We start from the raw sequence: 12337 nt of genomic DNA, 5'->3' as shown, positions 1-12337 counted from the left end.
CATGTCTAGTTATTTGAAACAATGAAACAACAACAATAACATGTTGGTTATTCAACTAATATGTTGCGCCTAAAATATTACAAGCGCTCATTAGGCCACATTTTATAGGTTTTGTAGTTGTTTATTTTGTACATTTGTAACTAAAGGCATAAGAAAAGGCACCATAAGCCCCTAATACAGGCTATATGACTTAATGTTTATAACTGTAATGTAATGTTGTTGTTTTTTTATGCTATTTGACCTAATTCAGTTTTTAATTTTTTTTTTATTATTATTATTATTATTATTATTATTATTATTATTATTATTATTATTATTATTATTATTATTATTATTATTATTATTATTATTATTATTATTATTATTATTATTATTATTATTATCATCATTTATTTATGTATTGTGTGTCTGTATGCAGAATAAGACTTCGGAACAAACTGGGTATACAACGCAAGCAATGCCAAACTGTTTATAGATTCAAACTATTATACAAACATTGTGTCCTTAAATTAAAATAGTTGTACTAAGTCTTAACAAGTGCTCCTTGTTTCCTTATCTTTGTTGGTATGTCCTGTCTGTACCATTGTTGATCATTCTACTTACCACTGTAGGTATACATTGTTGTTACATGTAATGATTTTTTTTATTTTTTAGTATACCACCATGTTATAACATTTGTATAATAATCTCTGAACAAAGCAACAGTGAAGCTCACTATAGTAATTACTGAATTGGAATTGGGGGTGGGATTGAATAAATGATCTTCTTCCCACTCCCTTTCAGGCAGAATTGGATCTTCATATCTGCATGTTGATGTGTGATGTTGTTCATACTGCATGGCCTAACTATGAGGATGTGCTCCTCTGTGCCATTGCCTGGAATAAATGAATACATAATCATAATAATAATGCTGTGAGGCACGAGTGCAGTGCATATGTGTGTATTTAATTGTAAAACCAAAGACAATCATGGAACTCTGTGGACAATAACATATTCACACGTCATCCCTTAAAGATGAAAAATGGGACATAAGTAGATAGGCCTCAAAATTGCTCAAAAAGTACATGGAGGTTTTGAGACATCAATTGAAAAACAAAATTAAAAAACAATTATCACACACAACATTTTGCCCTGAGAGTGGCTTTGGATACACAAAAGCAATGACAATAGTAAAGTACAGCATGAAGTTGTATAGTAGCAGTTTAGAGTGAACTTATCTAAATCACTGCAGACTCATTTCGGATCCTTTCCACCTGCACCTCGAGGAACCTGGTATAAGTTTGGCCCAATTAGTTCCAGAGTGTGTTTACACCCATTATGTTGGTCCTCTTGGGGGCAGTTGGTGGTATATGTCCAGCCTGAGTAGTGCCCACTGATGGGAGGAGATGCTTATCTAGTTGGGTCAATTTTGTCTTTTGCACATGTTGTAATGGGGTCTTGCTGTTGGTCTGGCAGGCATAGGCACTAACCGATCACTAATCTAGACATTCTTCTTATTCTTGTGGATATTCTTCTAATTTATTTATAATAATAATAATAATAATAATAATAATAATAATAATAATAATAATAATAATAATAATAATAATAATAATAATAATAATAATAATAATAATAATAATAATAATAATAATAATGATAATATGCAACACACCCATTCACACTATAGGTGGTAAGCTACGTAAATTATGTAGCCACAGCTTCCCTGGGGTAGACTGACGGAAGCGAGGCTGCCAATCTATGCCATTGGCCTCTCCGACCACCACTCATTCACCCAGGCTTCCTAGTGTGCCCTAGCGGTTTCCCATCCATTGACCAAACAGGCCCTACCCTGCTTAGCTTCTGAGATCTGACTGGATCAGACACAGCAACGGCAGTAGGATCTTGTTCCGTTATGTTTACTCTGATCTACAGTATCTCTCAAGCATCTGTGTAAGTACAAATCTGACTTTTACTCTAACTGTATTTTTTACTACAGTCAAAAAAAAAAAGCATTTTTATTGAACTCCATACTTTACACAAGCCCAAAAATACATATCCCACAGTATTCTAATGTATGGACCATTCTCAGGCATGTAACTTTTGGTTCCATTTTGGTTGGCAATCAGCTGTTTGGAACTGCCCCTATTTATTTAAATATACATTACGATGGATGGAAGTTAAACCTTATTCACCTTATTCCTCCGCGCCCACTTTTGCCTCTTTTTGCCACAGATCAGCACTTCCATTGTATCAACACTTCCAGTGGAGCGCGGAGTCCATCCATTAAGTGGAGAACGAGGGAAAATGTTTGCAGCTAAAATCTGATAATTAGTTGATTGATTTGTGTAAAATGTCCAATGTTCATTTCCACCAACAAGTCAACACTGTGCTAAGGGGACTTCAACGGGAAGTTCCGGAATATGGTGATTAGTGTGCATATTCTGAATAAATCCTGGGGTCAAACAAGCACAAAGTATGAATACAATATTTTTAGCCTGTATCGCAATTCGCTCCATAGTATTCCATAATATATTGCTGATATGACATGTTGAGCACAGACCAATCTTATACCACTGCTAAAATGCACATCGAGTGAATTTAAAGTTTGCTTGACAAACCCATAAAGGTTTTACAGCTGTGTTTAGGAGGAACCATGTCTTTGAGTTTTTGCGGCCGCACTGAGCAGTGCATCACCTGCTCCATGTTAACTGTGTCCAGGTTGCATCATTCTTCAAATGTGTGTTCGCCGGTCCAAATCAAAGTCATCAAAAAAGCTGGAAGAGCTGAGGCCTGTTGGCGCTGCTGGCCGGGGAAGAAAAACTGTTGTCAGGATGCAGAGAGCAGCTGATTTATACTGCACGGAGGCCCGGTTCAGAGGAGGAGGGCTGTAATGGAGAGAGGGCCTAATGCAGACCAGTCCTGGGCCCAGTATCAGTGAGAGCCTGGTGGTCTGTGCTCTATGGAAGTGAGTGGACAGACGGATGTCATGTGTTTGTTTCATACAGACGTAACATGCAGTGTGGGCCTGATACCTGCGTGAAAGAAAACAGTAGATCTTTAAGCTATAATGAGCTTATTGTAGTTACTGTAATATTGTAGTTCTTCTGTTTCCCGCTATTGTTGACATTACTTTGTAATAAGTAAGGTTTTAATGCAAATATGATTCTCTGTATACAGTACAAAATGTGATAGAATTGAGGATAAAACTAACTGAGCTGAACAATGGACAAGAGAAATATGCAAACTCCGCACAGAGACCTGCACCTGGAAATCCCTTACTGTGAGGCAAGAGCACAAACTGTTCGTTTACCATCAAAGAACACTGATGCTTTGAAATGTTCATTGCTGTGTGATTAAATAGATATAGGTGGTGACCACCTTGATGCGCTCACCATCGATCTTGACAGGCGGGCGGTGTGCTTTCCGCCTACTGAAGTTCACAATCATCTCCTTGGTCTTTGCTGTGTTCAACACCAGTCCATTGTCCTAGCTCCAGCTTGTAAACTCCGAGATGACCATCCTGTTCTCCTCTTTGTCCCCTCTCTTCACATATGCCACAACAGCTTCATCGTCCGAATATTTTCAGATGCGGCATGATGGAGACCTGTATGCAAAGCCGGATGTGTATAGGGTGAAGAGAAAAGGGGACAGCACAGTTCCCTGGGGGAATCCAATTCTGGTCACCACTGTACATGCAACGTACAAGCTCCCCAGCCTGACATACTGTGGCCTCTCAGTCAGACAATTAGTGATCCACTCAATGAAGGCTGGCTCCACCTTTAACCTCTCAAGTTTGCCTCTCATAATCATAGGCTGGATGGTATTGAACGCACTTGAGAAGTCGAATAACATGAGCCTCACATACACCCCAGAGCCCTCAAGGAAGGAGAGAGTTGAGTGAAGCATGTGGCATCCTCCACACCCATCTTCTCTCGATAGGCATCTGCAATGGATCCAGAGCCTGCTGCAATCGTGACCCCAGAAGTCGGAGGAGTCTTTCAAGGGTCTCCATGATCACAGACGTCAGGGCCAGTCTGTAATCTTTGACCCCAGACGGCCTCCTGACCTTTGTCACCGGCACAACGCCAGCTCTGCAGCAATCCTTCAGGACCCATGGTGTTATTTCATCCGGTCCAGCTGACTTGCCATGGCGCACCCTCTTGAGCTCCGCCCGCACTTCCTCCGCAGTGAAGTAACCAGTAGCAGAGGTTGTACAGCTGCCAGGTGGAGCAGTACACGAGGCAGCAGTAGCAGAAGAGGTGGAACAGCCGCTGGGTGGAGCAGGACACGAGGCAGCAGAGGAGGTGGAACAGCCGCTGGGTGGAGCAGGACACGAGGCAACAGAAGAGGTGGATAAGCTGCTGGGTGGAGCAGGACACGAGGCAGCAGAAGAGGTGGATAAGCGGCTGGGTGGAGCAGGACACGAGGCAGCAGAAGAGGTGGATAAGCCGCTGGGTGGAGCAGGACACGAGGCAGCAGAAGAGGTGGAACAGCCGCTGGGTGGAGCAGGACACGAGGCAGCAGAAGAGGTGGAACAGCCGCTGGATGGACCAGGACAGAAGGCAGAAACAAAGGGGGATCAGCCGCTGGGTGGAGCAGGAGAACAGGTGGAGTCAAACCTACAGTCATCACCCAATTAAGAAACATATGAATAGATAAACATAATGGAAATACACAACCTAAAAAAAAACATATCTCATGGACAGTGGAGTTAAGTTAAGTTATGGGCGTACTTTGTTTTCTGATACCTATGCGCCAAACAATCTAAAGGCATTTTGACCTATCCATTTTAGAAAAAAATATTTACAGCATTATGTGTAAAAGATCCAACTTTTGCAGTTGTCAAGGTATATACACATAGGGAACACTTTGATTCAAGGTTTGCCCCCATCCCCTCCATAGGGTTGCCAGGTCCGCTGTATTCACACACAATTAGATTTTTTAGATTAGCACTGTTTTGCTTTTTATAGCATAATTCCAAACTAAATCCCAATCAGAGCCATCAGAGCTACTCTTAAAGTCAGAAAAAGCGAGAAATGCATTGGAAATTACGGTCACGCCGCATGTCCGCTGGTTTTGGGCGGATTTTGAAATACTTTTGCTTATTAACACCTGGCAACCCTGCCCTGCTAACAACAGTGGGAGAGATGTTAAAATCTCAACATGACACAGACAGATGCAGGCAGATAATCAGAGAGAGAAAAAACATAACACCGGGACTTTAAATGGGGCAATACAGTTGTTGCGGTTTAAGTGATTAGTAACATACTAACATTAGCCTAAATGCTTTTTGATGTGACCCCTATACAGTAGAGGTCCCAGTGGCAGCAGCAGAGGCATACTGTTGCAGCCCACCCAGAGCAGCCAGCATGCGGAGGGCAGATGTATGCACCCGCTACATAAGGTTGGCCAAAATAAGTTCCATCTGATACCACTGTACTCTGCCTGGACACGCCCCTCGCTCATCTTTGTTGCTCGATTTTTACTAATCCGGTTGCACTGTATGACCATTGACCTTTTGCTCATACCTTTTCACATCTCTAGACCCTTCCTTTTGTTCTGTTGTATGTGTGGCAGATCTCGAGGGACCAGGTAAGTATAAATCCATTGCACTTCTGACATTTCGCCGTCTCTGGTTCGCATTTGGTCCAATGCCCTGCAATCAGTCACCCTCTGCTCTCCTCTCTTCTCCTTTCTTTATTCCATATCAAAAGCCATGTGCAGTTCTTTGTGTTGAAAACTGAATTAATAATGTGTTCTCAGTTCGCTGATATCAACAGTAATAATGGTCTTGCCATAATTTAAGTTACTAGAGTTAATTTGATGGAGATTCTTTTTTCATGATAATGTAGACAGGTCACAGCAGCTCCAGTGTTGCTTTTATCTGTGGAGAGATCAGTGTAGAGCAGTGGACGTGTGTTTACCGCCGCACACTGCTCAATATTCAGGTGCCAAAAAAACGTGATACCATGCACTGAGGAATGTCCAAGCCTTTTTCATCCAGAGCAACATGCTAGCTACTCACTGATGTGTATGTGCTCCTGACAGGTCGGGACACGTGCCAAGAGGATCACGGATGTGCCATGTTTTGGGTTTAGCTCAAAACAACTATTGTTAAAAAAGATGGCAAGAAAGGCACTATTATTCAACTGAGAGAATGTGTTCGGCACTTTTCTTGCAGATTTTTGACAATGATCCGACTGGACTTGGACAGTGCATTTCATACACATAACGCAAGACACTTTTCTGATCTGGGATCAATGTTCTGATGAATCGGGTTGCCAGGAATATGCATAGTTCTAAATTAATTCATAAACTGCTGTAATTTCTTTTTCTAAATATTTTTGCATGTCTCATGAATTCCTCGAGGTCGTTTCCACCACAAATGATTGATGGTGGAAAACATTGTTTAACCATTTTGACCATTTTCATATCTTTTCTCACATGGAGGATATTCTACACAAGCAAAATATTTCCTGGTGACACAACCTCAGAATGGACTCTTTTGTATGTTCTAATTTTCAGTATGCTGTTAGTTGTTTTGCCATGTCAGGCACTAACAATAAATGCACATACAATACAAATTGCCACTCAGGACGGCTGTGATCCTGGGCTTACCGCAACAGGAAATTGAAGACCAATGGTCTAGAGACATGTCTCTGAGGGAACTCACATGGGGCGCACTGACTACACCGAGTTCATTCCAACAATTTCAGCACATTTTGTTGCAAAGTACGTCCAGTTTTGATCTGTGGTTCCCTGTTAAATGTTTTGTTCTATCTTCTAATGACCATGCCAGCGGTATACGTAGCACAGCCCAATTACACAGTGATTACACAGTTCTGCTCTGCTGAGCAGCAGATACTACAAGATACAAGCATCTATGATTCCAACTCATAAAAGTCATTTTTATTTTGCTAAATAAAAGACATAATACTTTAGTTGGCCTTCATTTAATTGTCACAAACTAATCACATCTCATACTATAATTTTGTATGTCAATGAGTGCATAACTAAAATATAATTTAGCCCTGTCAGAAAATGGCAACGTTTAAGGTAAATGCTGTACATGACCCTATCAATCAAACGGGTGAAGCATTTAGCAGGACACATGTCCTTGTGGACACATTTAAATATGACATAAAAACACAAATGTTTCAGTGTGGAATAGGTTCAGATCCAGCTCAAATCTTCAACCATCTATGTCAGACAGAAACATCTACAGATATCCACAGGATTCTTTCTCTGTCTTGTTTTCTGTTTCTGTTTCTGTTTCTGTGCCAGGTGCTTTAGTCCTTTCTGAGCCCTCACTGTCTCATAAGTTCACTAAAGCTGGCATTACAGATCCGTGGAGGAGCTGTGACCACCATGCTGGGGTCCTACCTCCCAGTGAGAGTGTGTGTGTCTAAACCACATTTGATTTTTATACGCTCGTGGCTAACAGAAGCCAGATGAAGTGGCCTCTCTCCTTTTCTCTGCTTTTAATGAGATCTGCACGGTCATACAGCTGTGTACAGTGCAAACCTGAATCAGCAGTAAGTAAATACAACACAGTGTAATTAAGTGCAAACGTTTTAAAACTATAATATGTTTCACAATGGGAAAAAAACGTCTTGTTGAGTATATTTTGCCATTGCATGTAAAGTAATCCGAATGACTTAATGTAGCTAGATTACAATTTCTTAACTTTCGTATTTCAAAGTTGTAGATACAGGAACAGGCATGTACAGCGTTTTCTGCTTCAGTTTCTCTGTGTGGCTAAACAGTCGGTGTCCAGATAAGATAGTGCTGTGTTCGAGTGCGAGATTTCAGCACATAAAGATAAATGAGAAGCAATAGATCATGGTGTCAGTGCTCAGCTAGCATTTTGGACACTTTGCCATCACAAAAAGATTCATGGGGCTGCTGAGCTTCATCAAAACTTTACACAAGGACAGATACCAAGAAAAGGAAAAAAAAAAATCACACCATGTACAACTTTAGAAAAGGGATTAAACAAGGGCCAGCACAGGATAGATTAGGAAGCCATCTGGACTTAAAAAGACAAAAGTCCTATGCAACCTGGTGATTTCGTGGTACTCATATATTTCAAGCCTGTTGGAAAAGTCAGTTTGCCCATGTCATAATTCCAGCTGGGGTGCACATTTGATTCTGCTACTATTACGATGCTTTGGATTATATTTTTATTGCACTTTTTGCAATTAAAAATACTTGCAAACGCGGGCACGACTGATTGTGTGTCTGCTACACATTTGCAAAGAGTAAAAATACGCATGTTTTGCAGTGTCCGGCATTAGCAAAAGGTGTGTGGAGTCAATCAGGGTGGTCAGCGAGAAAAGGCCTAAATCCCATCTCTGTCATTACTCTCTGAACACAACAGATGTGTTCACGGTTACAGTTATACTAGTAATAATAAGGTATACGTCTTTTTTGGTTAACTTACACAATATGCAAAGGGTATTGAGCGCTGGGTATAGAAAATGAGCAAAAACAGAGAGAAAGAAATGCATCAATCGAATAGCTACAGTGTAAATGGGAATCAAATGTGTGCGCAGTGGGCTGGGTTGAGATGGGCTGAGATCCCAGTTGGCCTTGACTTCAAACGTCCCAGGCCGCTGCTCAGAGCACCTGTGGTGTGTTAGAGCTGCTCTCATCACTGCTGCCCATATACAGGTCTGCCAGTGGGACACAGAGGAGCAGGAATTCAAACATCAGATAGAGAAACTTGGTCAAGTATTCACATCATTGACCCCTTTTGCTTTTACACTTTTAGGACCCTTACAACTGTGCAGCAGCTTTTTGCTTTCTGCTTCACAGTAGCATACTACTACTGCTACTACTACTATTACTACTACTACTACTTTGCATTTATCCACCACATTTGTTTTATTTCAAATGTAGATGTTTTAAGTGGATCAATATATATATATCAAACCTTCACAATGATTATATTAACTTTTTTAGCGAGTTCCTCAACAATAGAGCCAAATTAGCAACCAAGCCTTACTCATGTTATTTGCCAAACTCACAAGAAGGACCCCTGTTGAACACAATAAATGCTGACTTGACAAGTCAACTTAAATGGAAGCAGAAGTTTATGAGATAAAAAAAAAAACACCTTAAAGCTCAAAGTTAATCAGGGCCACACGTTACCATACCTTTAGCAAATCAAAGCACAAACAATTTTACTCTGCGTCAGCACCTTTCTCACCTGGGACAGAACCATCAGGCCTTTATAAATGTTGCCCCAAACTGACACAATAAGATATCAAGCTTAAACTTGAGATAAGCCTTGTTCTGGTCTAGGCTTGACTCTAATGCACAGTAGACTGAATGGGGAAAAGACTGTAAAACGCATTATTATTTATATATCTCATGATTCAGTATCATTCTTCTGAAACGCCAGCACCAACGCTTGAGTTTATACGTGATGTCTGCTGACTCACGGTCCATCGTGCTTCCCATGTGACCTGCCGTGACCAGCAGTGGACGACATAGTTCCCCACTAATGCGCCGGGACAGGAAATGCGTCAGCACTCAGCAAGTTCCGTCCAGATCATGGTCTACTCTCCAAATCATCTACATCCAACCTTGCTGCTTGATGAAGTACACAAGTCCATCCTATTTTTGAGACACGTGGCTGATGACTTGGGATGACTCTGGGTGGCAGTGACTCAACTTGAGGACTTGGACCATGGACTGGCAAGATGCTGCTATATTCAGATGCCCGAGATCCTTACTGCTGACTACTAACACCAAAGCCATGTTTGTGACCACAGCTCATGTCTCTGATATTGTTGCTCTCTGCATGTGGACAACAGATTATTTCTATCTGAGCACATCATCTCATGCCTGGGGTCATACCTGTTTCCTGCTGACGTGTCTGAAATGTCTTGAACATCAAAGAGGCCATGCTGCCAAGTGCCAACATCTCACACAAATCTCTATTAACTGCTCTGTACGTCACCTCGACCCACCGTGTAGTATGACCTTCAGTCCGGTACTCCAGAGCACATTCCAAGCTTTTGACTCTCAGAAAGGAAAAAAAACTGGAGTACTTAAGCATCATAGCATTTAATATCCACTTCTTAGCCTCTGTATGAAAAACCTAGTATTGGCTGCAACCGAAGAGATGTGATAATGGGGGCCGCTGGTCACCTCCTGGTCCAAGCCTTACGGGTGTACCTCAGATGGAAAGTGGGTAACAACAGGACATGACGCCTTCTCTGAGAACAAGCCAAACGTCCCAGGACCGCAGCCCTGCTCCTGAATGGTACATCTCTGTCAGCAGATCTAAATTTACAAGACAATAAATTATCAGGACCTCTAGACACACCAGCTCATCCATAGACATATGTAGCATGACTCAAATGTCCCTCAATGACATGTTTAATTTTAACTTCTTCTTTCTGACCATAAAACTTCATTGTGTAATTCGCTGGATTAGCTTTTTCCCTTTCTTTGCACAAAAGGGTTCTTTTTTTAATTATCTTTGTGACCTTTCACCTGGATGAGCAAATGTTGAGAATGTGTGTGTTCTAAAAAAAAATAATTGCACGGAAACTAATTGACCCAAAATAAGTGTTCGCAAGGTGAAGATGCAGAAATAGTGATGCTAAAGGTCACCATGTCTCCAGCCCGGCTAAACAGAGAAGGAGTTTGAGGAAGCCCCAGATTTTGTTTTTTTATTATTATCATGAAGTCCTTACTATGTGACAAGTGCAACGAAGGTGAGGTCTTACAGAGACACAACAGGTGCTCAGGCAAAGCTTGAACTGGTTGTTCTTCAGTTTGAGGGTAAATGCTTATCCTACAGAAATGCAAATCCATTAGTGGCACTTCATGTAAATCCAGATATTTAAAGTCTAACTTTCCCTGATCCGATGCGGCGCTAAAATCGCTCTGTATTTTTCCTTTCGACTTGTGTTGCCAGTTCTCTCGCACCGGGACAAACTTTTTCGTCAAGTGGCCCTTGACTTTGTTATTGTTGTTTTTATCTTGAGAAAAAAGCTACGCTCAAGCTCAGATTACTTCAGTTGAATTTGTGCAAGTGGACATTTAGGAAGAAATGATAAACTACAGACCGATTAGCAACTTTTCTTCTTTTCTGGCCTATGTGTTGCATGTGTGCGTGTATGCGTGTCTGTGAGAGTGCAATGTGAGCTCAAACAGGCTACAAATGTCTTTATTAAGAAGCTTAGCGTTCACAGTCAGCTTGGTGTAAACATTGTTTGCTGATAAAATCATGTTTTGCACCAGCCATAGCTAATTCCAACAGAGATTTTGCTTGGTTCTTCCAAAACAGCGAACAGCATCTAACTCAGAAATGGTACCAAACGTTCTTTAAACAGTGGAACTGGTTGTTTTGAGTTGGGTGAATGTCCTCAGCATGTCAGGAGCCATTCAAGGACAGAGACACTTACAGAGGTTTTGATGGAGGATGACAGCTCGCTGCCAAAACACGGGAGAAGAAGAGCCTCAGATGCATGATGGGAAAAGAGGTAAGGATCATGTACACTGCCTCAGCACTGTCTCGCACATGTGGTTCAGATTTAAACCGTTGCAGCTTGCACTGTTACACTGGACCATTTGGCTCTGCTCTTACAGTCCAACATTCCCAGCTCTAGGCAATAGTTTAACTTAAATTGAGTGAATATAATGCATTATTCGTTTTTGAATGATCACATTTCCGTAATCAAAACAGGTGTTGATAAACATGTTGATCAAAGTAGAATTGTGGAAGAAAATCATGTTTTATACATTTCTATTGACTAACTTTTCTGTGTCGTATTGCTCCCAGTGACTCAATAAGCACAACCTCTTAAACCACTCCTATTTAGGTCTGCGTTAAGTCATCTTAACCCAGTGTATCCACATCAGAATGACATCAAGCTATGGACTGATCAGAAGATCTCATTGAAACTCAGTAACCCCTGCATGTGCCCAATAGACAGAGCCCTCCCTCATGTCTCCCTCTCTCTCTCTCTCAGCGCTGACTCTGATAAAGCGCAGGTTCGGCGTGAGCATCCAAACCCTGCAGCGCGCAACACTCCGCCCGGGACGCACAAGCAGCTCATCTGCCCCATCACTGGTTCTATCAGTTTTTTACATATACCTCTGGACTTACCTTTGGACACGCGTTCGAGAGCAGCGGAGAATGGACACTTGTTGCGTATGATACCGCCCATTCAGGGCCGTGCATAGTGCACATGGCACGGGTAACAGCGCGCTTGTGATGGACAGTGACGCACCTATCGCCTAAGCATAACGAGTCCCTCTGAACGAAACTTTTTTTTTTTTTTTTTTCTCAGCTTAATCTCAATGTACTGCTATTGAACTTCGTGGATGATTCCAA

Source organism: Gobius niger, assembly GCF_951799975.1.
Source record: "Gobius niger genome assembly, chromosome: 6".
In the NCBI taxonomy this organism is placed as follows: Eukaryota; Metazoa; Chordata; class Actinopteri; order Gobiiformes; family Gobiidae; genus Gobius; species Gobius niger.
Note: the sequence above shows the minus strand (reverse complement) of the source record.